General features: G+C 47.9%; 1 protein-coding gene across 2 annotated transcripts in view; it reads right to left on the bottom strand.

Moving 5' to 3' along the window:
* Positions 1–23,742, bottom strand: part of NUP58 (nucleoporin 58) — a 353,742-nt gene that overhangs the window by 178,939 nt on the left and 151,061 nt on the right. The gene's annotated exons all lie outside the window — the stretch shown is intronic.

Below are 23,742 nucleotides of genomic sequence, written 5' to 3'. Positions count from 1 at the left end.
AAATTAAAGTACTGAGCAGAGCTCAGGGAGACTCCCTTCACACGACGTGCAGTAGAAAATCTGAGAGACTGAGCCTCTGGGGAGAAGGTTCTAGAGGGTGCGGACTCCTGATTGGCTGGAGTTTGGACTATATCTAATGACTTGGACGAGCTAATAAAGTGACAAGTTTTTTCCTATTGATTGCTAGGTTACAATACTTCCTATGGAATTTTTTTGCTATGCTATTGTTATACTATGTATATATATATATATATTGCTATTATGTACCGTGGGACTCCCACTTAGACGACGGGGAATGATTCAAGCATGTGAATCTATGAAAGACACCCCAATACTGGAGAAGTGGAGGACCCCAGTGGCATTTACAACTTTATCTTATTCACATAATGCCAGATGCTAGGCTGAAGAAAGGAATGAGCAGATAGATGCAAGGGGGAGAGACTATGGAAATTAGCCATCCTAGGGGTGTGTTTAGCCAGCTCTTCTCTCCTTGCTGATTCGGACATATTGAATTTTGGAAGAATAGTGGTTTCTGGGTTAGCATTTTGCCACACTCTGCAGGAAGTGGTCTGACCTTTGGGTGAAACCCTGCAGCCCATTGGAAAGGAGTGACCGCCTGCTTGACCCAGAGAAGTTGGAATAAGTATCTGAGAAGGGCAGAGCCCCTCAGATCTGCTGCTTGAAACGTAAGAGAATCAGAAGGGTCTGAGCTGAAGAGTTTGATGTGCATTTCCAAAGGCCTGGACTCTGAAGATTGCACCCTTTTGCACCATTTGAAACTACAGTGCTGTGGATCAAACCTGCTTCAAAAAAGACTAAAGAGTGGACTGCAAGCTACAGGTTAACAGAGCTCACCTGGACATCACCACAAAGAATCCCCAGCCTGTTGTACTACCAGTGGATGTGTAAGGGTTTTGTCCAAGTGGATTGTGGGAATTGAAGTCCCACACTTTCAAGGACCCTCTTGGAGATTTTAGGACCTTGGATTGTGTGTTGGATACTTTGGGACCCGCAAGAACTTCAGGAAGGAGTTCTAACTAGACCCAGGCTGCTGGAAGGGGCTGCACTAGAGTGATGAGAGATCCTCCAGAACAATTGCTAAAGGTGAATGTGTCCCTGTCAGAGGCACCGAAATGACTAAAAGGGGCACTGTTGGTTTCTAAGCACTAGAAAGTGACTAATCTTTGATAATTCATATCTCTGGTTCCCTACAGTGGATTCTTTTAGTTTTGGTGTAATTTAAAATATACAAATATTACCTATTTTTATAAATTAGTGTTGGATTTTTAATTTGTGTTGTGTCTTAATTATTTACTGAATTGGTATTTTTAAATGCTTTACATACCTGTCTTTGAAGTTAAGCCTGCCCGCTCGCAGCCACGTTACCACTGGATGAGCATAGGAATAATTTTCCAAGACCTATTCTGAGCTCTATTCTGTGTTAGTGGACTTATGGTCAGTAGCAGACCTACATTTGCCCCTACCAATAACCCACTTTGCAACAGTCTGGGTGACTGTTAGTGCCAAAGAAAAGTATCTCTGTTTTGTCAGAGTACAGGTTGAGGAAATTAACATTTATCCATTCGCCAACGGCCCCTCAGGCGTGCCTTGAAAGCAGTCAATGCTCCCATATTGTATTGTAATTGCATTTATATAGCGCTTTCTATCCCAGACGAGGCGTCAAAGCGCTTTTTCAGCGAGTAGCACGCCACTCCGGGACCCATTGAGGATCAGTGTTGTATTAGTATAGTGAAACATACAAGTACATTTTAAGTGGTGGATAGGTTAGTCAGTTATTTGGATTCGGAAGGATAGCAGAAGGATAGAAGATTATCCTTAAAACACTGTTAATTGTTGGATATTAGTCAGTTATTTGGAGTGAGAAGGGTAGCAGAGGGGTAAAAGGGAAGAAAGGTCTGCATTCATGTAGCACCTGTTACCCCTGATGGGTGTTGAAGTGCTTTTCTCGTGAGTAGGACGCTACTCCAGAACCCATAAAGGATTAGTGTTAAAAATTAGTATAGTGAAGTATGAAATAATTTGAGTGGTGGATATGTTATTCAGTTATTTGGATAGAGACCGGTAGGTTGCGGGATAGAAGAGGGAAAGAGGTTTGTATTTATTTAGCGCTTGCTACCCCTTGATGAGGTTTTGAAGCGCTTTATTGGCGAGTAGCACGCTACTCTGGAACCCATAAGGATTACGGTTGAATTAGTATGGCAAAACATGAAAGTAATTTGAGTGGTGGATATGTTACAGTTATTTGGATTGAGAAGAGTTGGGGAGGGGTAGAAAAGTGAAAAAGGTTTGCGTTTATATAGCGCTGGTAACCCTGATGGGGTGTTGAAACGCTTAATTGGCAAGTAGCACGCTACTAAGAACCCATAAAGGATTAGTGGTGAATTAGTATAGTGGAATATGGAAATTGAGAAGTAAACATGTTAAGTCTGTTATTTTGATTGAAAAGGATAATGGAGGGATGTGAGAAAGTGGCTCTGTATATACTGTTCCCTAAGAGGTACAGGGTGTACAGAGTCCACAGTCCCCAAGTTATATATAACCTTACTCTCTAAATTGGTAGCTTGGTCGAGCAGTAAGGCAGTATCAGAGGACAGTGTAAAGCATTTGTTGTACACACTCAGTCAGCAAATGGTGTCAAACACTCAATAACTGAATTCTAGGCCAATGGTTTATATATAAAAAATAAATGCTTGTTTTATTTTAGAACCAACAATTGGCATTAAAATATACTTTCTCAGAATGAGATGCTTTGTATAAATACTTTTGCAATATGCAATTGACTTTTGTAAACAGTTACAAGTGGTTGCAATAGGCAACACTATTTTAAACACAACAATGCATTGAGCTCAATGGAAATTTCAAGTTATTTGCAACAGATTACTTTTAGGATTACTTTTGGAATTCTACTGTGATGATTTTTAAACAATGTTTAGCTATTTTAAAAGTTGACACTTAGAAAATATTTCATAGAAAACAGTCAATGATTCCCTATGGAAGAAAATTCAAGTTGCAGGTACAGTATGTTCTCGTTACTTTTGTAATCCAGTACTGGGTACCTAGACTCAGTACTGGGACCTTTATCGAAAACAGGTAAGTAATTACGTTTTCAGATATTATACGATTTTTAAAGAGTATTTAAAGATTGCAGAAATTGACACTTAGAAGAAATTTGACAGAAAAACAGTCAATGATTTCCTATGGGAGAAAACTGGGTTACTGGTAAGTACAGTTGTAGGAATATGCTACTTACCAGTATGCATCTGTTCTTGGCATGTAGAGCTGTAGATCTACACACTTTTGCATAGGATCGCCATCTGGTGTTGGGCCCGGATGTTTGCAGTTTGTTTTTCCTCTTGGAAAGTCTTTGGAAGTCACGAGGTCGGTGACTCCTCCTTTGGATCGTATTGCGCATGGGCTTCGGCTCCATCCTCAGATTGTTTTTCGCCAGCAGGGAAAGATGGAGCGTAGTAACCACAGTGAAGAAACCCATGTGTGTTGTATCTAAATAATATAGACTGGAACATATACAGGTAGCCGGGGAGGCGGGTGGGCGTGTGTAGATCTGCAGCTCTACATGCCAAGAACAGATGCATACTGGTAAGTAGCATATTCCGTTCGAGGCATATGAGCTGCAGATTACACACTTTTGCATAGACTATATAGCAGTTCCCAACCTTAGCGGCGACCACCGGTATCTGTTGCAGTGGTTTGAAATAGTGTTTTTAGTACAGCCTGGCCCACACTAGCTTGTTGCTTAGTTAGCACATCTACACAATAGTGTTTAGTGAAAGTGTGCTGTGTTGACCATGTAGCTGCTTTGCAGATGTCATTTAGTGGGATGTTCCCCAGAAATGCCATGGAAGCCCCTATCTTCCGTGTAGAATGGGCTTTAGGGGGAACGGAAAGCGTTTGTTTTGCTTTGTGGTAGCAAATCTGGATGTATTTTACAATCCACCTAGCTATCCCTGATATTGAGATGGGGTTGCCCTTGTGTGGTGGAGAGAAAGAGACAAACAGTTGTTTGGTCTTTCGGAAAGGTTGTGTTCTTTGGATATAGTAAAGTAAGGCTCGTTTGACATCTAGCGTGTGCAGAGCCCTTTCTGCAACGGTCTGAGGTTGCGAGAAAAATACTGGTAATTCTACAGATTGGTTTAGGTGAAATGGGGAAATGACTTTAGGTAGGAATTTTGGGTTGGTACGGAGAACCACCTTGTTCTGGTACATTTGAAGAAAAGGTTCTTGTATGGCAAGTGCTTGTATCTCACTGACCCTTCTAAGGAAGTGATGGCTACAAGGAAAGCTGTTTTCCATGTGAGGAATTGCAGTTCGCATTTATGCAAAGGTTCGAAGGGAGGCCCCATCAGCCTTGTGAGAACGATATTTAAGTTCCACACAGGTGAGGGTGGTACTCTGTAGGGAATTATTCTTTTGAGGCCTTCCATGAAGGCTTTGATGGCAGGTACTCTGAAAAGTAATAGGTGCTGCCTGTTTTGTAAGTAAGCTGCAATTGCTGCGAGGTGTAGCCGAATTGATGTATAGGCTTGATTACACCTTTGTAGGTGGAGTAAGTAGCATATTATGTGTTGTATAGACACATCTAGAGGATTGATTGTGTTGTTACGGCAATACACAACAAATCTTTTCCACTTAGCAGCGTAGCATGCTCTAGTGGTAGGGCATCTAGCTTCTCTGATGACGTTCATACAGTCAGGGGGAAGGTTTAGGTACCCTAATTCTATGATTTCAGGAGCCAGATCGCAAGGTTGAGCTGAGCTGGGTCCGGGTGCCTGATCTCTCCATGGTTCTGGGTTAGGAGGCATGGTGATAGGTGTAGCTTTTGGTGTGGTACTACCGAGAGTTCCAGCAACGTGGTGTACCACGGTTGTCTGGCCCACGTTGGAGCTTCTAGGATTAGTGTGAGGGAGTGTTGTTGTAGTTTGCGCACCATTAATGGAATGAGTGGGAGAGGCGGAAAAGCGTACGCAAATTTGCCTGACCAGTTCATCCATATCGCATTTCCTTTGGACAATGGGTGTGGGTATCTGGCGGCGAAGCTTGGGCATTTTGTGTTTTCGTGGGTGGCGAAGAGGTCTATCTGTGGATGCCCCCACATTTGAAAGAACGGATGAAGAACCTGTGGGTGAAGTTACCACTCGTGGATTTGTTGTGTCTGTCTGCTGAGCAGATCTGCCACGGTGTTTTGGACTCCTGGGACAGGTTGAGCTAGGAGAAAGATTTTGTGGGGAATTGCCCATCTCCATATGTTCTGTGCTAATCGAGAGAGCTGTGGAGAGTGTGTGCCGCCTTGTTTTTGAATATAATACATGGGAGTCATGTTGTCTGTGCGAATGAGGACTGCCTTGCCTGAAATCTGTGTTTGAAAAGATTTCAGGGCTAGAAAGATTGCTAGTAACTCCAGATGATTGATCTGGAGTAATTTTTGTTGCGGCGTCCATGTGCCCTGCACTGTGAGGTGTAATAGATGAGCTCCCCAGCCGGAGAGCGATGCGTCCGTTGTTAGTATTATTTGGGGAACCGGGTCCAGGAACGGTCGACCTTTGGAAAGGTTTGTGGTGTTCCATCACTGCAGAGAGCGATGGGTGCAACAGTCTACCAACACCAGATCTGTCAGTTGCCCCTGGGCCTGGTTCCATTGGAGTGGACGCATCTGGAGTCTTGCATGGGCCACTATAAAAATGCAAGAGGCCATCATCCCTATTAGTTGCATTAACACTCGAGCTGGAAGGGAGTGTTGAGGTATGAATTTTTGTCGCAAAGCCTGAATGCTTGCACTTCTGGCCGGATTGGGGTAGGCTATTGCTTTTGAGGTGTCTATGGTGGCACCGAGATATTGTTTTATGTGGGATGGTGTTAGCTGGGACTTTTGGTGGTTCACCGTAAAGCCTAGTTGGTGAAGTAGTTGGATTGTGGTGGCGGTATGGTGTACACACTGGTTGTATGAAGTGGCTTTTATCAGCCAATCGTCCAAGTATCGGAAGACGTGCGGTCTTCTGAGGTGTGCCGCCACCACCACCGCTAGACACTTGGTGAATACCGGTGGTGCTGTTGCGACTCCGAACGGGTGCACTTTGAATTGGTAGTGTTGTCCGTCCAATACAAATCTGAGGTACTTTCTGTGAGCATGGTGTACTGGAATGTGGAAGTATGCGTCTTAAGTCCAGTGTGGTGAGAAAGTAGTTCCGGGAGAGGAGCGGAAGTACCTGCTGAAGCGTTACCATGTGAAAATGGTCTGAGTGTATGTATGTGTTTAGGGGCCGGAGATTTAGAATAGGTCGTAGAGTCTCGTCCCTTTTTGGTATTAGAAAATATAGGGAGTAGACCCCTAAATGTTGTTGATTGACAGGAACGTGTTCTTTTGCCTGTTTTTGTAGGAGGGAGATTACCTCCTGCTTTAGCAATGTGGAATGTTCTTGTGACATTGGGTGTTGCCTGTGTGGAACGTTGGGGGGGGGGGTAGATGTTAATTCGAGGCAGTGTCCTGACCGAATTATTTGGGTCACCCATTTGTCTGAGGTGATGGTCTCCCAGACATGAAGGAAATTTGTGAGTGTGCCCCCGACTGGAGTGGAATGGTCTGGGGGGAGAAGTCATTGGGTAGTAGGTGTGGCAGAACGGGCGTTGTTTGTTTTGCCTCTGCCCTTGTTGTTGTTACCCCTGTAGCCGCCTCTTTGGTAACCTTTTGTAAAGGTGGTTTGAGTAGGGGACTTGTACGATGTGGACGCTGTGTCTGAGGAGTAGCCTCTGGATGTACTCCGAAAGGATGAGCGGCGAAAGGAGCGTCTGGGCGGGTGAGACTGTAAGGCCCCCATGGATTTTGCGGTATCCGTGTCCTTCTTCATTTTTTTAAGGCCTCATCCACCTTTGGCCCGAATAGATGTTCCTGGTCAAAGGGATGGTTAAGGATGGAGGCTTGCACTTCTGGTTTAAAACCAGATACCCTTAGCCAAGCATGTCGACAGAGAAGGACGCTGGTGTTGATAGCCCTGGAGGCTGTGTCTGCTGCATCTAGTGCACAACGTATAGAGGTGTTTGTGATTGTTTTACCCTCTTGAATTAACTTGTTGGCTTTACTTTTATATTTTTCAGGGAGATGTTGCACTATGCTCTCTAATTCGTCATAATGAGCCCTGTTATATCTGGCCAGTAGTGCCTGAGTGTTTGCTATACGCCATATGTTGGCGGCCTGGGATGCTGTGCATTTGCCTGAAGCATCTAGCAGTTTTGACTCCTTGTCAGGTGGAGGTGCATCACCTGACGCTTGTGAGTTTGCCCTTTTACGTGCCGTAGAGACCACTAAGGAATCTAGTGGCGCTGGTCCTCTGATGTAAGAGGGATCTGAGGGAGCAGGTTTGTACTTCTTTTCGATACGTGGGTTAAAGACCCTGGCTCTAACTGAGTCTTTAAAAACTTCTGCTGCATGTTTTACCACCCCTTTGAGCATGGGCAGTATGGAGGTGGACCTTTGTGTAGTATCGAATGTGTCTAGGAGGAAATCTTCCTCCACAGGGTCATTATGCATGTCCACCCCAGGATAATGTGCTGCTCTTTGCAGAAGATGGTTAAACCCTAATGAATCTTCTGGTGGAGATGGTCTAGAAGGGTAAATATCGTCTTGTGGGACGTTGGGGATATCTGGTATATGGTAATCGTCCCATGGATCTGGAGATCCTGTAGGGGTGAGGTCTTGTGGCACATCCCCTGTATCATAATATGGGTCCCCGTGATAATCATCGTCTGGAGACTGAGTAGGAGAGCGATGAGTTGGGGGGGGGGTCGGGGGGGGGGGTGGAGGTGGGGAAGGAGGAGGCAGTGGAGGAGCAGGGGAAGGTATTCTGAACGGAGAGGTAGCAGAGTCCTTCCTCTTTGGAGGTGGAGGCGGAGCCGGCTTCTCCAAATGTCTCTTTTTAGTAGAGTGTGTCAAATGTCCAGTTTTTGGATCCTTGGTGAGTTTTTTGCAAGGGATCCGGTGTAAATAGCTCTCGTGAGATAATTTGGTCCGTCGGCGCCGAAGACGTCTGGGCCGATGATTTTTTTAGGTTCTTCCGTGCCAGTTTGATGTTTAGAACTGGGCTTGGGACCTTCCGGTCTCTTGGTCGGCGCCGAGATGGGCTTCGGCTTGGAAGTGTCGGTGCCGGTGGCCTTGTGTAGCTTGGTCGGCACCGAAGATGGCGTCAGTGCCGCAGGGCTGGGTTTCGACCCAGAGGGCTTCGGTGCGGAGCTCGGTGTCGAGGTGGAGGCAGTCTTCTTTTTTGGTGCCGAAGAGGGTTTCTCGGCACCGCTGGCAGGCTGGCTCGAGCCCGAGCCGCCGGAAGGCTTACTTGGCTTCTTCACCGGGCCCGAAGGTGGGGTGTGTGAGGCAGTGTCTCTGGTCTTGCCTAGGCCCGGAGGCGAAGGCGTGACCGAAGCCTTTTTGGGTGTCGGCGCTGGTGAGGGAGGGGGTAGATTGGTACTCACGACCCTCTGTGCCGGGGTGACGTCCTCCGCATCTGACTAGTCGGCCTCGGAAGCACTGACGAGGTCCTCTTTGGTACGATGATATTCCGGATCGTCAATGTCGTCTCCGAAGATGTCGACTGGAATGGACGTCGAGGAGTGTGCCATGTTCCTTCTGTCTCTTCGGTCCCGAATAGTCTTTTTCGATCAGAAAGACTTACACGCCGGACAGTCTCGAGCCTCGTGTTCTGGGGAGAGGCAAAGGTTGCATACCTCATGAAGATCGGTGTGGGGAAATTTGGACTCACATCGAGGGCACTTTTTTAAATGGAGTTCTTTCCATGAGCCGGGACCGGAGCCTGGGTAGGCCCGAAGGCCGCCGTCGACAACTGGAACCGAAGGTTTGTCGATGAGGAAGCACGTTGATTGAAGAGAACGTGTATCGAAACAATACAGCGATTGGGGTGAGGATTGCGCGTCGATGGTCGAACTGGAAGCTGTTCGGAACCGGAGCGCGAAGATCACATCCGAGCCCGATGGCGGAAAAAAACAATCTGAGGATGGAGCCGAAGCCCATGCGCAATACGATCCAAAGGAGGAGTCACCGACCTCGTGACTTCCAAAGACTTTTCAAGAGGAAAAACAAACTGCAAACATCCGGGCCCAACACCAGATGGCGATCTATGCAAAAGTGTGTAATCTGCAGCTCATATGCCTCGAACAGTATTTTTCAGAGTCAGTGCTGGACACCAAGATCCAGCACTGGGATTTCACCCAAGAGCAGGTGAGTATTTTAGTTTTCATTACTCAGCTGAGTTTTGGTGAATATTTTAAGATTTAAAAAGTCCACACTTAGAAGAAGTTTCAGGAAAAAGCCAGTCAATGTTACCCTATGAAGAAAATAGAGTTATCGGTTTAAAGGTAAGTACTCGACTGGCAGAGTTGAGGTTCTGGACATAGACTCAGGGGTCCCCCAGGGTCAGGTAGGTACAGTTGGTTCACCCTCAGCGGCACTAGGGCGGCAGGGTGCAGAGAGAGTTAGGCCCAATGTTATCCTATGAGGGATAGGGGGGCCTTGGTTGGTGGCTGCTGACTAGCAAGCCACGTGGCTGTGGGAGCTGGGCTCCTGGTCACTTACTCAGGGCAAGTGGGGAAGTAGATAGGTGCAAAGGTTACACTGCCAGGGCCACTCACGCGGCTGGGTGCAGGGTGCTTTTGAGCCTTCGGGTGCTCAATTGATTTCAATGGGAAATCTCTGGTTTAGAAAAAGACTGCAAGCTCGGGGACGAGGATTCTTCAGGTACCACCACCACTTCGAGAGGTAAGTTGGGTAGTTGGAAGATAGGTAGGTACCCCGGGATTGGGCACAGGGGGCCGAGGGACGCCGCGTGCAGGGGTGCCTTTTGGTGTCGGGAAATCTTACCCTCTGTTGGGGGAGCACCTTGTTCTGAGGCTGCAGGCTTCTTCAGGAGTGTCGAGGGAGGTCCCTGGGTGCCGGACTCGGGGTCACAGTCGCCGTGGGGTCGTCCTCGTGGTCTTTGTTCACTCCGGCACCGGCTAGGCTTGGCTGGTGCAGAGTGTGCTGGGTTCGCGGTTCCGGGCTGCTGCCAGGGATTATAAGTAGGTTTTTGAGTAGAGCCTCTACTCATGGGAGTCCCAGAGACTTACAGCCAAAAGGTAGCCAAGTCCTCCGGGGTTTGTGAGGTTGCTGGCCACAAGAGATGCCGGGTTGGAGCAGGAGCAGGTTCGAGGGTCGACAGGCCGGTAGGGCTGGGGCCAAAGCAGTTGGTGTCTTCCTCTTCTTAGCAGCTGCAGGGCAGGTCTTTCTTCTTGCTTCTTGCTCTTCTTTCTATTTCAGAATCTGGAATCTGGGGAAGGAAGGTTCAGGGTGCCCCCAAATACTAGATTTAGGGGCGTTACAGGTAGGTGAAGGGCAGGGACCAATGGGTCCCTGTCCTGGGGTGGGTACACCCCCTATCCTGCCTCTCTCCTGTGGGAGGGGGGCAGTGGCCTAGTCCTGATTGGGTAGGGCTTCCCATCTTCAAGATGGCAAGAGCCTGGGGATGTGCTTCCCCTCGCCTCCCCCACCTGAGGGGTGGGGTTGGCAGGCTGGCACATCCCCTGTCATTAATTGGGGTTTCCGGCCAAGCTTCCCGCTAGAGTGGGGGGTTTCAGTGGCCTGGGGAAGCTCACAGAGGCGGCATGCCTTTGAAGCTTCCCCCTGCCCATCCTGGGGAGGAAATTTAGCACCTCGCCCAGGATGTGCATTGTTGCAGGCCCGGGAGAGCAGGGGCTCTCCTACCCAGGGGTCCAGCAACATGTCTGCTGTGTGGCAGCCTAAGCAGCCTCAGAGCAGACGTGGATTGTAGGTTAGGTTTTAGGGGGCATCTCTAAGATGCCCTCTGGGGTGCTTGGTACATTAAATCCCATACTGGCATCAGTGTGGGTTTAATGTGCTGGGAAGTTTGATATCAAACTTCTCAGTCTTCAGTGCTGCCTTTATGGTGCTGTGGACTTCGTGTTTGACGAGCTCTCAGCACCATGTACTCTTAAATGGCAGCACTGCACTTACAGTGCCCAGGACTGGACCTGGGTACTGTAGGGGCACAGGGCTCCTGCGCCCACACCATTGGCATAGGGCACCCAGCTAGAGGGTTGGCTGATGTATGCCATGCCAGTGTAGGTGATGGGCATGGCACACAGGGATGTGTGCCATGTCGACTTTGTTTTGCACCCAGACACCCAGCCTGCAAGGGCAGTGTGTGTGTGTAAGGGTACAGGGCCTCTAAGGGTGGCACAAGGAGTGCTGCAGCCCTTAGAGGCCTTCCCTGGTCACAAGGCCCTGGGTACCTAGGGTACCATTTACCAGGGGCTGACATGTGGCCAGGGTTTGCAAATTTGGGTTTTGTATTTTTAGGGAAGGAACATAGGCCCTGGGCACCCGATTGGCAGGATTCCAGGGTACACTCAGTCAAAGTACATTCAGCAATTCAGCAAAAAGTGGGGGCATACCATGCAAGAAAGATGGCACTTTCTCACAAGGGGCAGAAGACAGATTTTTTTTTTAGGTCATTGCAGTAGGAGGAGGCTTTTGGAGGTGTAAAAAGGGGCTTTTGAGGGGAAGAGTCAGAAGGGAGAATTTATAAAGGTTTTTTGGGGGGGGGATCAGTATAGTAAAATAGGTGTCAGATAATGCAAGGAGGGGTAGAGTAGGAGAGAGTCTAGAAAGGGTTATTTTGGGATCATAGTAGTGGTATGGGGTTTGGGATAAATGAGAGTGGATGTAGAGGATATTTTGATAGATGTATAGGGTGAGAAAAAGGGTAGTGCATTGGAAAGAGTAGTAGAAACAAGTTTGAGAGGAGTCAGAAGGTTGGGCAAGAGGATATATTGAGAGAAGTATAGGCTTAGAAATTGGGTAGTGCGTTTGAAATGCTAAATTAGAAGAAATTGATAAATATATAGATCCATAAGTACATTAAAAGTATATAGATGCATATCAATTGGTGCTAAATGTCATGAGTATATGTGGTGTGCTCGGAGACTTCATCGTGCACCAGTTGTAATTATGCACTCTGCCATTATGATGTGTATCGTACGATTCTCGCTGCAAAACTTAATAAACAGATTTCTAAATAAAAAGTATATAGATGCATAAAGGAGGTACGTATATATAGATTAAAGATATTGATAGAGGTACAGGATGAGAAATAGGGTAGTGCATTGAAAATGCTTTTTCAGGAGAAAGGTAACAGACACACAGATCCAAGTACATGGAAGGTACATAGATGCACAATGGAAGTAAGTAGATGCAGACCAAAGATGATTTTGTATTTATTTATTTATTTGCAACATAATTATTCTACATGTTTATACAAAGCAATACACAAAGATAGGTACATATCTATAGTGAAAATAAATGCTTATATACAGAGGAATATGTTGTAAATTTCTGTTTGCGTATGGTGCTTATGTGGGGAAAAGCCAATTCTTGAGTAGTTTTCTGGAGATAAGGTGGTTGTCGGTGGATCTTATGTTGGAGGGGTAAAGAGTTCCATAGTTTGGCTGCTTGAACAGAGAGGGATGTGCCACCCATGGTTTTTTACTTGTATCGTGGGAATTTGAGGCGAGATGCCCCTTTAGAGCGTAGGTTCCTTTGTTGAATGCGTTTGATTTTATTCCTGATGAAGAGCGGTCCCATCCCATGTATTGCTTTGTGAGTGATACAAAGTAGCTTGAACGTGGATCTTCTGGCAACTGGTAACCAACGCAGGGCTTTCAAGGCAAATGAGATGTGGTACCGCGGTTTGATATGCAAGAGTAGTCTGGCAGCCGAGTTCTGAATCCGTTGTAGTCTTTTCATGGTCGTTAAAGGTTATCCGTGGTAGAGGCTATTGGCGTAATCGAGTTTGGACAGAACAAGGGAGATGGTAGCTTGAACCTTGTGTGGCAATCGCAAATGAGGGAAAATTTGTCGCAGTGTTTTTATAGTGACAATGCTGGATTTTGCTAGTTTGTCCACTTGGGCATTCATCGACAGCTTGGAGTCAATGATTATTCTGAGGTTTTTTACTTGCTTCGATAATTTAGGTGGTGATCCCAGTACATCAGGCCAGGTGGCAAGTGGGATTCCAATCGCCACACGCAAGTATTTTCGTTTTTGAAGCCTTCAATTTGAGATGGCTCCAAGTCATCCACTGATCCACGGCTCTGAGACAACTGAAAATTGGGCATTTTTCAATGTCTTTGGTGCATTGTATTTGAAGGAGCATTTGCGTGTCATCTGCATACTTATAGCACGCGAGGCGAAATTGATTGATCAGTACCGGTAATTACTTCATGTAGATGTTGAAAAGCATGGGCGGGATGATAGAACCTTGAGGGACCCCTGCTTTTGTGGAGTATGGTTTGGACGAGAAAGGTCGGGTATGGATGACATGTTTCGAAGGTAGGACGTGATCCAGTCTAGAGTAGTTCCCTCTATGCCGGCTTCATATCCTTCTCCTGGAATGAAAGCATCACTTGCGTATTGTCGGCGTGCAAAAGCACCCTCACGCCACAAGTCTAGCCAGGGGGTTCAAGTAGATATTAACAACAGTCGGTGTTAGGGCAAAGCCCTGAGGCATCCCACACTTAAGTAGTTTGGCGGAGGACGTGAAGGGAGGGAGAAAGGCCATTTGAGATCTGTCCTCTAGATTGGACTTGAGCCAGGTCAAGCCTTGAACAACCACACTCCATAAACTTTACAGGAAGATTGGAATGGGAGATTACATCGAGGGCCGATGACAAACCAAGAAGGAAAACTGCAGCTGCCACCCCATGATCAAGACTGCCCTTAATGAATTCAGCAACCTCCAGAAGGACTGATTACGTGCTGTATCCTGCAGGAAAGCACGACGGAGCGTCATGAAGCAGGTTAAGTTCCAAAAAGGAATATGCTACTTACCAGCATGCATCTGTTTTTGGCATGTAGAGCTGCTATACAAGTCTTTTGCCGGCATATTTGCGATTGCCCAGATGCATTATGGGAGGGGTAGTTCTGACACGGACACATACATTTGTTAGGTAACTGGCTTCCATGAAAGTAATCACTCGAGTAGAATGCTTATTGGGGTTCGAATTAGTGTTTGCTGCACTTTCATCTGGTAAATCATTATAGCTGCAGTATGAGTCAGCATTCAATCGGCAGAGCGCTTTCCATTTCAGGAATGCATTCCAGGTCTGAGGGGAGACAGAGGTGCTTTTCACTTTTATTACGATATAACTGCAGCGTGTTTTAAATGTCAAATAGTTTGTTAAAGACTTTATATTTTTATAAATGTTAAATATACAGGCGGCATATTTAGAGTGTTTGGCGTCTCATGTGTAATTTATGAGGTTTCTCAATTAGGCTGGCAACATATAGATGTTTTGGTTTTGATGTTTAAACTCTTCACCCACACAACATTTATTCATGTGACTATGTACATTTTGTATGTGCATTGCGCAGCATTTAATCCATTACCATAGCACTTGTGAAATGTAGAGGGTTTGAAGTGAGACACGTAGTAGGTTGTTTAGGTTTACTAATGCCTTAAGTGGGAGTGACTATTTAACCCCTTCGCTGCTGCGGACATTCTGCTGCAGCGCTGGGGGGGGCAGGGGGGCAGCGCGGTGGGCCTGTGCTCATGACGGAGCCGCTCCGTCATGAGCCACGGTTGAGCTGTGCTCATGACGGAACGGTTCCGTCATGACTCCGCCCATTTGCGTTGTCCCCCCGCACAGGCGGGGAAACAGCGCCGCGTAGGCGGAGCGGCCGCCAACGGGCGTGTCATGACGGAACCGTTCCGTCATGAGCACACGGCAACCGTGGCTCATGACGGAACGGTTCCGTCATGAGCGGGGAAGGGGTAATGTGAAAATGAATTGGCGCCAAATAGATTGACCATGTCTTCACTGAAGCCGAAACACGTCTCTTTGGTCTGAGGCTCTATATAATATGTATCAAAAGGACGTGGCGTGTAGCTTGGGATCCATCTATCTGTCTGTCTATCTACACACAAACACACCACCACCAATATAGGTAACCTTACATACTTTGTGTGAAAACCGTAGACACTTGAAGGCAGATTTCTAGCTAGTTTTAGATGGAAATACAGAAGCGCTGGCACATGTTTGCTCCTGATAAGTGCTTGTACTCTATCCTAAAGTGTTTTTATAGCAGAACTGAGAAGCACAGGTACTCTCCTTATGAAATTACTCAGTACCGGACCATTTATAGCACTGCTAAAGCCACAACAAATCACTAGTTCAAGTGAGCGCATGTGTGCATTGTTAATTTAAATAAATGTGGAAAAATACTAGCTGTAGCATTGTCTTTTACTTGTGGCAAAAATAAATGTGGATAAATACAGAAAAAATGCCCAAAAAATAAATATGGATAAATACAGACGGAAATGGCAAAAGAATAAATACCATAAAACCGGAAGCCCTAATCATAGTTAGTGCAGTTAATGGCAAATCTTTTCCATTTTACAGCGTAGCAGGCTCTAGTGGTAGGTCGTCTAGCCTCTTTTATAATATTCATGCAGTCTGGTGGTAGGTTGAGGTAACCGAACTATAGGACTTCAGGAGCCAGATCGCTAGATTCAGTTGACCTGGGTGTCTTATTTCTCCATGGTTCTGGGTTAGTAAGGACGGGGAAAGATGCAGTTTTTGGTGTGGAACTAGACAGAGTTCCAGCAGTGTTGTGAACCAGGGCTGGCGTGCCCATGTGGGGGCTACTAGGATCAGTTTGAGAGACTGTTGCCTGAGCTTGCGTACCACGAATGGAATGAGTGGGAGAGGCAGAAAAGCGTACGCAAATCTGCCTGACCAGTTCATCCATATCGCATTGCCCTTCGACTGTGGGTGGGGAAGCCTGGCGGCGAAGGTTTGGCATTTTGCGTTTTCCTGTGTGGCGAACAGATCTATGGCTGGTTGGCCCCATTTTTGGAAAAAGGGGAGTAGGACTTGTGGATGCAATTCCCATTCGTGGATCTGTTGAGTCTGTCGACTTAACAGGTCGGCAATCTGATTGTGAACCCCTGGAAGGTGTTCTGCAAGCAGGTATATGTTCTGGGGAATGACCCATCTCCAAATGTTCTGTGCTAGCTGGGACAGCTGGAGAGAATGTGTGCCTCCTTGTTTTTGTATATAATACATGGCTGTCATGTTGTCCGTCCGGATGAGGACAGTTTTGTTCTGGAGATGTATTTGGAATGATTTTAGTGCTAGGAATACTGCCAGTAGTTCCAGGTAATTGATATGGAGCACTTTCTGTTAAGTGGTCCATTTGCCCTGAGTGGTGTGTCCTAGGAGATGGGCTCCCCATCCCGTGAGTGATGCGTCCGTTCGCACTATTTGTGGAAGAGGCTCGAGGAAAGGCCGCCCTTTGGACAGGTTTATTGTGTTCCACCATTATAGAGAGCGATGTGAGCGGATGTCCACCAACACCAGATCTGTTAGTTGTCCATGAGCCTGATTCCACTGACGTGCTAGACACTCTTGCAAGGGACGCATTTGAAGACTTGCATAAGGCACAATGAAGATGCATGACGCCATCATGCCTATGAGTTGCATGAACACTTTTGCCGGAAGAGAGTGTTGGGTTTGAAATTTTGCGATGAGAGCTTGTATATTGGCTATCCTGGCTGGGCTGGGATATGTCCGTGCTTTGGAGGTATTTATGGTGGCTCCCAGATATTGATGTATGTGGGAGGGTTGGAGATGAGATTTGGGATAGTTTATTGTGAATCCCAAGTTGTGTAAGATTTGAATAGTTCAGTGAGTGTGTGGAACGCATTTGTTGAATGAGTTGGCTTTTATTAGCCAGTCGTCTAGATACGGGAAGACATGAATTTATTGTCTTCTGAGATGCGCTGCTACTACTGCTAGACATTTGGTGAATACTCTGGGCGCAGTTGTTACCCCGAATGGAAGGACTGTAAACTGATAGTGTTGTCCGTCCACCACAAACCTTAGGTACTTCCTGTGAGCAGGATGTATGGCAATGTGGAAATAAGCGTCCTTGAGATCTAGTGTGGCAAGGAAATCGCCTTGTTGTAGTAGTGGGAGCACTTGTTGAAGAGTGAGGATATGGAAATGATCTGAGTTTATGTACAGATTTAGGAGCCTGAGGTCGAGTATTGGTCTCAGAGTCCCGTCCTTTTTGGGGATTAGGAAGTACAGCGTGTATACCCCTGTACCCGGATGTTGTAAGGGAACTGGTTCTATTGCGTGTTTTTGAAGCAATGAGAGAACCTCTTGTTTGAGGAGCGCAAGATGGTCTGGTGACATGGAACGCTGCTTGGGTGGTATGTGTGATGGGGTAGTGGTGAGTTCCAGGCAGTAACCATACTGGATAATTTGTCTTACCCACTTGTCTGTTGTGATGGAGTTCCAGACAGGTAGGAACGAGTCTTCCCCCGACTGGAGTGGAATGGTCTGGGGGGAGTGGAGGAAAGTCACTGTTTTGTGGCGGGGGAGGTACGAGAGTTGGTATTGCCTCAACCTCGTCCCTTGTTGTTTCCTCCTCTAAAATATCCTCTACTGGGGGATGTTTGTGTAGAGGTTTTGAACGTAGAGGAGGTGCAGCTCCCATATTCTTGGAGGCTCCTCTGTAGAAGGAGCGTCGAATGGAGCCGCGTGGTTGTGGAGACTGCAATGCTCCCATGGACTTAGCAGTCTTGGTGTCTTTTTTCATTTTTTCAAGTGCAGTGTCAACTGCTGGCCCAAACAGCTGTTCTTGGTTAAAAGGTTGGCTAAGTATGGTACTTTGTACTTCTGGCTTAAAGCCTGAAATGCGTAGCCAGGCATGGCGTCTAAGGAGTACACTTGTGTTTAGTGCTCGAGAGGCGGTGTCTGCGGCGTCAAGTGCGCATTTAATGGACGCATTTGAGATAAGTTTTCCCTCTTGTATAAGGTAATTTGCCTGGGTCTTGTATTGGTCTGGCAGGTGTTGTAGCAGATTCTCCAACTGATCGTAGTGAGCCCTATCGTAGCATGCTAATAGGGCTTGGGTGTTGGAAATATGCCAATGATTAGCAGCTTGTGCTGCTACTTGTTTGCCCGAGGGGGGTGGTGTATCTCCCGTGGTTTGGGAGTTGGCACGTTTCGTTGCGTTGGAAACGACCAAAGAATTCAGAGGGAGCTGTCCTTTGATGTAACAAAGATCTTCTGGGGCAGGTCTATATTTTTTCTCAATTCATGGGTTAAGCACCCTGGCACGGACGGGGTCTTTAAATACTTCTGTGGCGTGTTTTATCACCCCTTTAAGCATAGGTAAAATTTGTACCGACTTCTGAGACTGTTCAAAAGTGTCTAAGAGGAAGTCTTCCTCGGGTGCATCAGAGTGCATGGTGACACCATGATAAAGTGCTGCTCTGTGTACTAGTTGTCCAAATCCCAGGTGGTCATCTGGAGGTGATGGTTTGGAGGGATATGGTGTAGGGTCAGGTATATCTGGTAGAGGGTATGCCCAATCATCCAATGGTGCGGTATCTGGATCCGTGAACGGATCATTAGTATTATAAGGATCACCCCCTCCCCCTAGGTCATCATCATCATCCTGTGGAGGTGGTGTATGTGATGAATATGGTAGAGGTAAGGGTGGTGTGGGCAGAGGGGGTGGGGTAGAAGGTTGTATGGGAGAGGAAGGAGGAATAGGTGATGTTGCAGAGTCCTTTTTTATAGGAACTGGGGCAGGTGTGTCCAGTTTCCGTTTCTTACATGGCACTGCAGTGACATGTCCAGTCTTTGGATTAATATAGATCCTTTTTAGGTCTCGGCTGCGCTTGCGCAGTCTCGCTCCGAGATTTAATGACTTGGAGAAGAGGGGCTTGAACCCGCCCCTCTTCTCCCCTGTTCTCCATTGGCTGGCCTCTTGAATGCTGGCCAGCCATTGGAGAAGAGGTCAGTCATTCAGATTAGGCCCCGTCCTTTTCGGATCGGGGGGCGTGTTTTTTGCAAGAAGTCTCAAGGAGGAGACAACAGCAAAACACGCCCCCGAATCCGAAAATGCCGCTGCCTTTCTCCGAGGCATTTCTGCTCTGCCTCGGAGAAAGGCAGTCGTGTGCTCGTCCGCTCCCCCTGCGTCCGGCTGCTGCTCTGGTCTCCTCACCTCTCCAAGGGTCTTCTAATTGGGATATACTGTACAAATTAAAGTCATACACATTCAAAACATCTGAATATAGGCTACCCAACATTCCGTCCATTAGACGACTGTTTCTACTACCATCTACTGAGAAACGAGTGTACTAAGGGTAGAGTCGGCCAACCCGCTAACTTCAACAAGAACTACAAGTTTAGCTCCAAATGGCTGCTAATGCAATTGAGTTTGACCATACTACGAGTGACCATGCCTAACGTCAGAACCCACCTGGCCAAATGTTACAGGTATGAAAGGGCTACGCGCGCCATCGTTGAAAGTAAGTAAGCACACGGAAGACAATGCGACACTACGAGTGCTTTTCATTGTCGTGCGTCTGCACTACTCAACACTGGTGCAATATTTTCGACGGGAAATAACGAATAGTTTCTTACCTGTCGGTGTAGTTTTGCAGCTTGAAGATCTTTCTGGATTCACTATGCTGTGCATTATTCCGCGATCTTGTGGTTGGGTCCGGATTCGTAGTCTTTTCTTTTTTTTTTTTTTTTGTAGCCCAGGTGGGCGTCGACGACCACCATTTGGTGCACCTCCCGTGACGTCGTCGTGCTTCCTGCGGAAGTCCCACCTTTGGGGCGCCATCTTCGGGTTCTTTTTTCCCTTTTTTTTTTTTTTTAACCCTAGGCGATTGATTGATTCTTCTTGTCCATTTTTCTGTAATTTTTCCTTCCTTCTGATCTTTTCCATTTCACCCCCTCTTCCTCCAGCCTCATCTTCCTGGCGGAGGTGGGTGGGTTCGCTAGTGAATCCAGAAAGATCTTCAAGCTGCAAAACTACACCGACAGGTAAGAAACTATTCGTTTTGCAGCGTGAATCTTTCTGGATTCACTATGCTGTGCATAGACTTTGTAGCGGTTTTCCTAATTTTGTGGCGGCTGGGTGGTAGAGGAGCGTTGGTCGTTGAAAATGTGTTGAAGCACCTTCTGTCCAACCTGTGCTTCCTTGTTCATCTGAATGTCCACGCAGTAGTGTTTCGTGAACGTGTGCACAGATACCCAAGTTGCCGCGAGGCATATGTCCTGGATGGGCGTGTTCGCCAGGAAGGCCACGGTGGCCCCTTTCTTCCTTGTGGAGTGAGCCTGAGGCCCCTCCGCTAGCTCCTGTCCAGCCTGTTTGTGGCAGAATTGAATAGTGAGGGCAATCCACCTAGCGATGGTGCCCTTAGTCACTGGCCTACCCATGAAGTTAGTAGCAAAGGACACAAACAGCTGCTTCGACTTCCTGAGTTCCTTGGTTCTCCCAATGTAGTGCATCACCGCTCTTCTTGCGTCGAGGGTGTGCAGGGCCTTTTCTGCGTTTGAAGTCGGGTTTTGGAAGAAACTTGGTATCTGAATACTCTGATTCATGTGGAACGCCGACACCACCTTGGGCATGAAGTGTGGGTCTGTTCTCAGGACTATTCTGTCCTTGTGAATCTGAATGTAGGGTTCCTGTAGTGTTGGTGCTTGAAGCTCGCTCACCCTGCGTAGTGAGGTTATGGCCACCAGAAAGGCCGTTTTCATCGTCAACATCTGCAGTGTGGCCTTGTGAATGGGTTCAAACGGTGCCTTCATGAGCTCCGTCAGAACCACGTTCAGATTCCATGCCGGCGGCGGCAACCTTTTCGGGGGGGCCATCCTTTTGGCTCCTTCCATGAATCTCTTCACCACCTGCGAGGTGAAGAAACTTCCACCCTTTTCACCTCTGGTGTAGGCCACGATTGCCGCTAGGTGTACCCTTAGGGAGCTCGAGCAGAGGTTACTCTTTAGAAGGTGTGTGAGGTACCTCAGCACAGTTGAGTCTCTTGTCATTCTGTTTTGCAGGCCCTTTTTCCTGCACCACACAGTGAATCTCTTCCATTTTGCGCTGTAGCATTTTCGTGTAGTTGGTTTCCTTGCCTCCCGTAGCACTCGCATAGTGCTCGGAGGCAATCTTAGGTGTGCGAACTCTAGGTCTTCAGGAGCCATGCCGCCAGGTTGAGGTTCTCTGGCTCTGGGTGCAGGACCTCTCCGTTTTGCATTGAGAGCAGGTCCTTCCTCCTCTCGAACCTGTATGGATTGCCTTGTGCCATTTCTTGAATTTGTGAGAACCATGTCTGCCTCGCCCACTGCGGAGCCACTAGGATCAGAGTCATGTTGCTGGTTCTGCACTTGTCGAGCACTCAGGGGTATCGGTGGAAAGGCGTAGGCAAATGTCCTCGACCAGCTTATCCATAGGGCATTTCCCTGGGATCGCTGATCTGGTTGCCTGGACGCGAAGCTTTGGCATTTTGCATTGTGGCGTGTTGCAAATAGGTCTATTGTGGGAGTTCCCCATCTCCGGAAGAGTTTCTCCGTTTCCTTGCCATTGAGCTCCCACTCGTGCGATGCCGAGGTCTGCCTGCTTAGCCAGTCTGCCTCCACATTGTCCTTCCCCGGTAGGTGAATTGCCAGTAGATCTATCCTGAGAGATATGGCCCATCTCCAAATCTCCTGAGCTAGAGAGGAGATAGGGACCGACTGTGTCCCCCCTTGTTTGTTGATGTAGAACATTGCCGTGGTGTTGTCTGTTTGAACCAACACCCTCTGGTTGTACAGGTGCCTCTGGAATGCCTTCAGGGCTAGCAGGATTGTTTTCAACTCGAGGTAGTTGATATGGCGAACCGCATCTGCTGGAGCCCACAGACCCCTCACTCTGAGGTTGTCCATGTGCGCTCCCCATCCCTTTTGTGATGCGTCCGTGGTAATGGTCACTGTTTGGATTGGTGGTGTCAGGCTTCTCCCTGCTGTCATGTTGTCTCTGTTCCACCAAGTTATCTCCTCCTGCACTGCGTGCGTAACAACCACTAGATCCTCCCAACTTCCGTTTGCTTGTGACCATTGCTGTTGTAGCCATTCCTGGAATGGTCTCATGTGCAGGCGTACATTCGGCACCAGCTGGATACACGACGCCATCATCCCTATCATCTTGCTCACAGCCCTCACTGTCAGAGCTCGCCCCTTCTGGTAGAGCCGCGTCTCCTTCAGTAGTGCATCTGTCCTCCTGTCGCTGGGCACTACTGTACTGTTGAGGGAGTTGATTTTCGCCCCCAGGAAAATCTTCACCTGTTCCGGTTCCAGCGATGACTTGCCCCAGTGGATCGAGAACCCCAGATTCGTGAGGGTGTCTGTTACGCGTTTTGCGTGCCTCTCGCACTTCTCGCGCGAGTTTGCCTTGACCAGCCAGTCGTCTAAGTAGGGGTAGACATGGATTCCCTGTCTTCGTAGGTGGGCCGCGACCGCCGACAGGCATTTTGTAAAGACCCTTGGTGCCGATTTTAATCCGAAGGCCAGGGTTGTGAACTGGTAGTGTTCCTGTTCGATGTTGAATCTTAGAAGGCCCTTGTGTCTTCTGTTTATTGGGATGTGAAGGTAGGCATTCTTGAGGTCCACGGTGACCATGAAGTCCCCGTCTCTTATTTGGGGCAGTACCTCCTGCAGCGAAGTCATTTTGAACTTCTGCGTTCTGATGAACTTGTTTAGGTAACGCAGGTCCAGGATGGGTCTGAGGTTTCCGTCTACTTTCGGGACCACGAAGTAGTTTGAGTAGACCCCTTTGTTGCGTTCTCTGAGCGGCACTGCCTCTATGGCTCTCTTTTCTAGAAGTTTCCGTGTTTCTTCTCTGAGTAGTGCCAGTTCTTGGGCCGATCTCTGTCTTCCCTTTGGTTTCCTGTTTGGAGGTCTTTTCTCCAAATCTACGCAGTATCCGTACTGCATGATGTTCCGTATCCACTTGTCTGTGGTTATACGCCGCCACTCCTGAAGGTAGAACCTCAGTCTTCCGCCTACTGGTGTTGTATGCTCGTAGGCTTTTGAATATTCTCTTCCCCCTGATGTTACTTTTTTGCGCCTCACCCTTGGGGGCATGACGAGGGTAGGCGTCCTCTTGCGTGCTGAGTCACTTTGATGAGGGCTGTTCGCCCCCTCTCCTCCTTTGGCCACGTCCGTTCCCTCTCCCGCGAAAGGACTGGCCCCGGGGTTGGTACTGCCAGTTTTGCTTCTGCTGACCTTGTCCGTGACTTTCACCCTGCTGACCCTGCTGGAACGTCTGGTGCGACGGCCCCTGCTGGCTTCCTCCCCTACCGTAGGGTCTCCTCGAGGGATTGCCTCGCCTCATTCCCCTCAGCTGTAGGGCCCCCATGGACCTCGCCGTTTCGTTTTCTTTTTTCAGCTGGGTGAGCTTCTCGTCCACTGTTGCTCCGAACAGTGTCTCTCCGTTGAAGGGGGTGCCAAGGATGTTGTTCTGCACCTCCGGTTTGAATCCAGAGATTCTTAGCCATGCATGCCTTCTCTCGGTGACCCCTATGGCCATGAGTCTTGCTGAAGTCTCTGCCCCGTCCAACGCCGTCTTTATACAGGAGTTGGCGATGTCCTTGACTTAGTCTATCAGGTGTGAGGCTCTCTGGCGGTATTCTTCGGAGAGGTGCTTTACTAGCTCCCCCATCTCGTCCCAGTGCTGGTACTGGTGTCTATTGAGGAGTGCATTGGAATTCGCCATGCGCCAGTGCATTGCGGCGTTCCTCTCGACCTTTCTTCCTGTGAGGTCTATCCTCCTGCTCTCCTTATCAGGTGGTGGGCCCGAAGTTG

Source organism: Triturus cristatus, chromosome 8, assembly GCF_964204655.1.
Source record: "Triturus cristatus chromosome 8, aTriCri1.1, whole genome shotgun sequence".
NCBI lineage: Eukaryota > Metazoa > Chordata > Amphibia > Caudata > Salamandridae > Triturus > Triturus cristatus.
The sequence above is the reverse complement of the archived record's forward strand: the minus strand, read 5'-3'. Positions and strand labels throughout refer to the sequence as shown.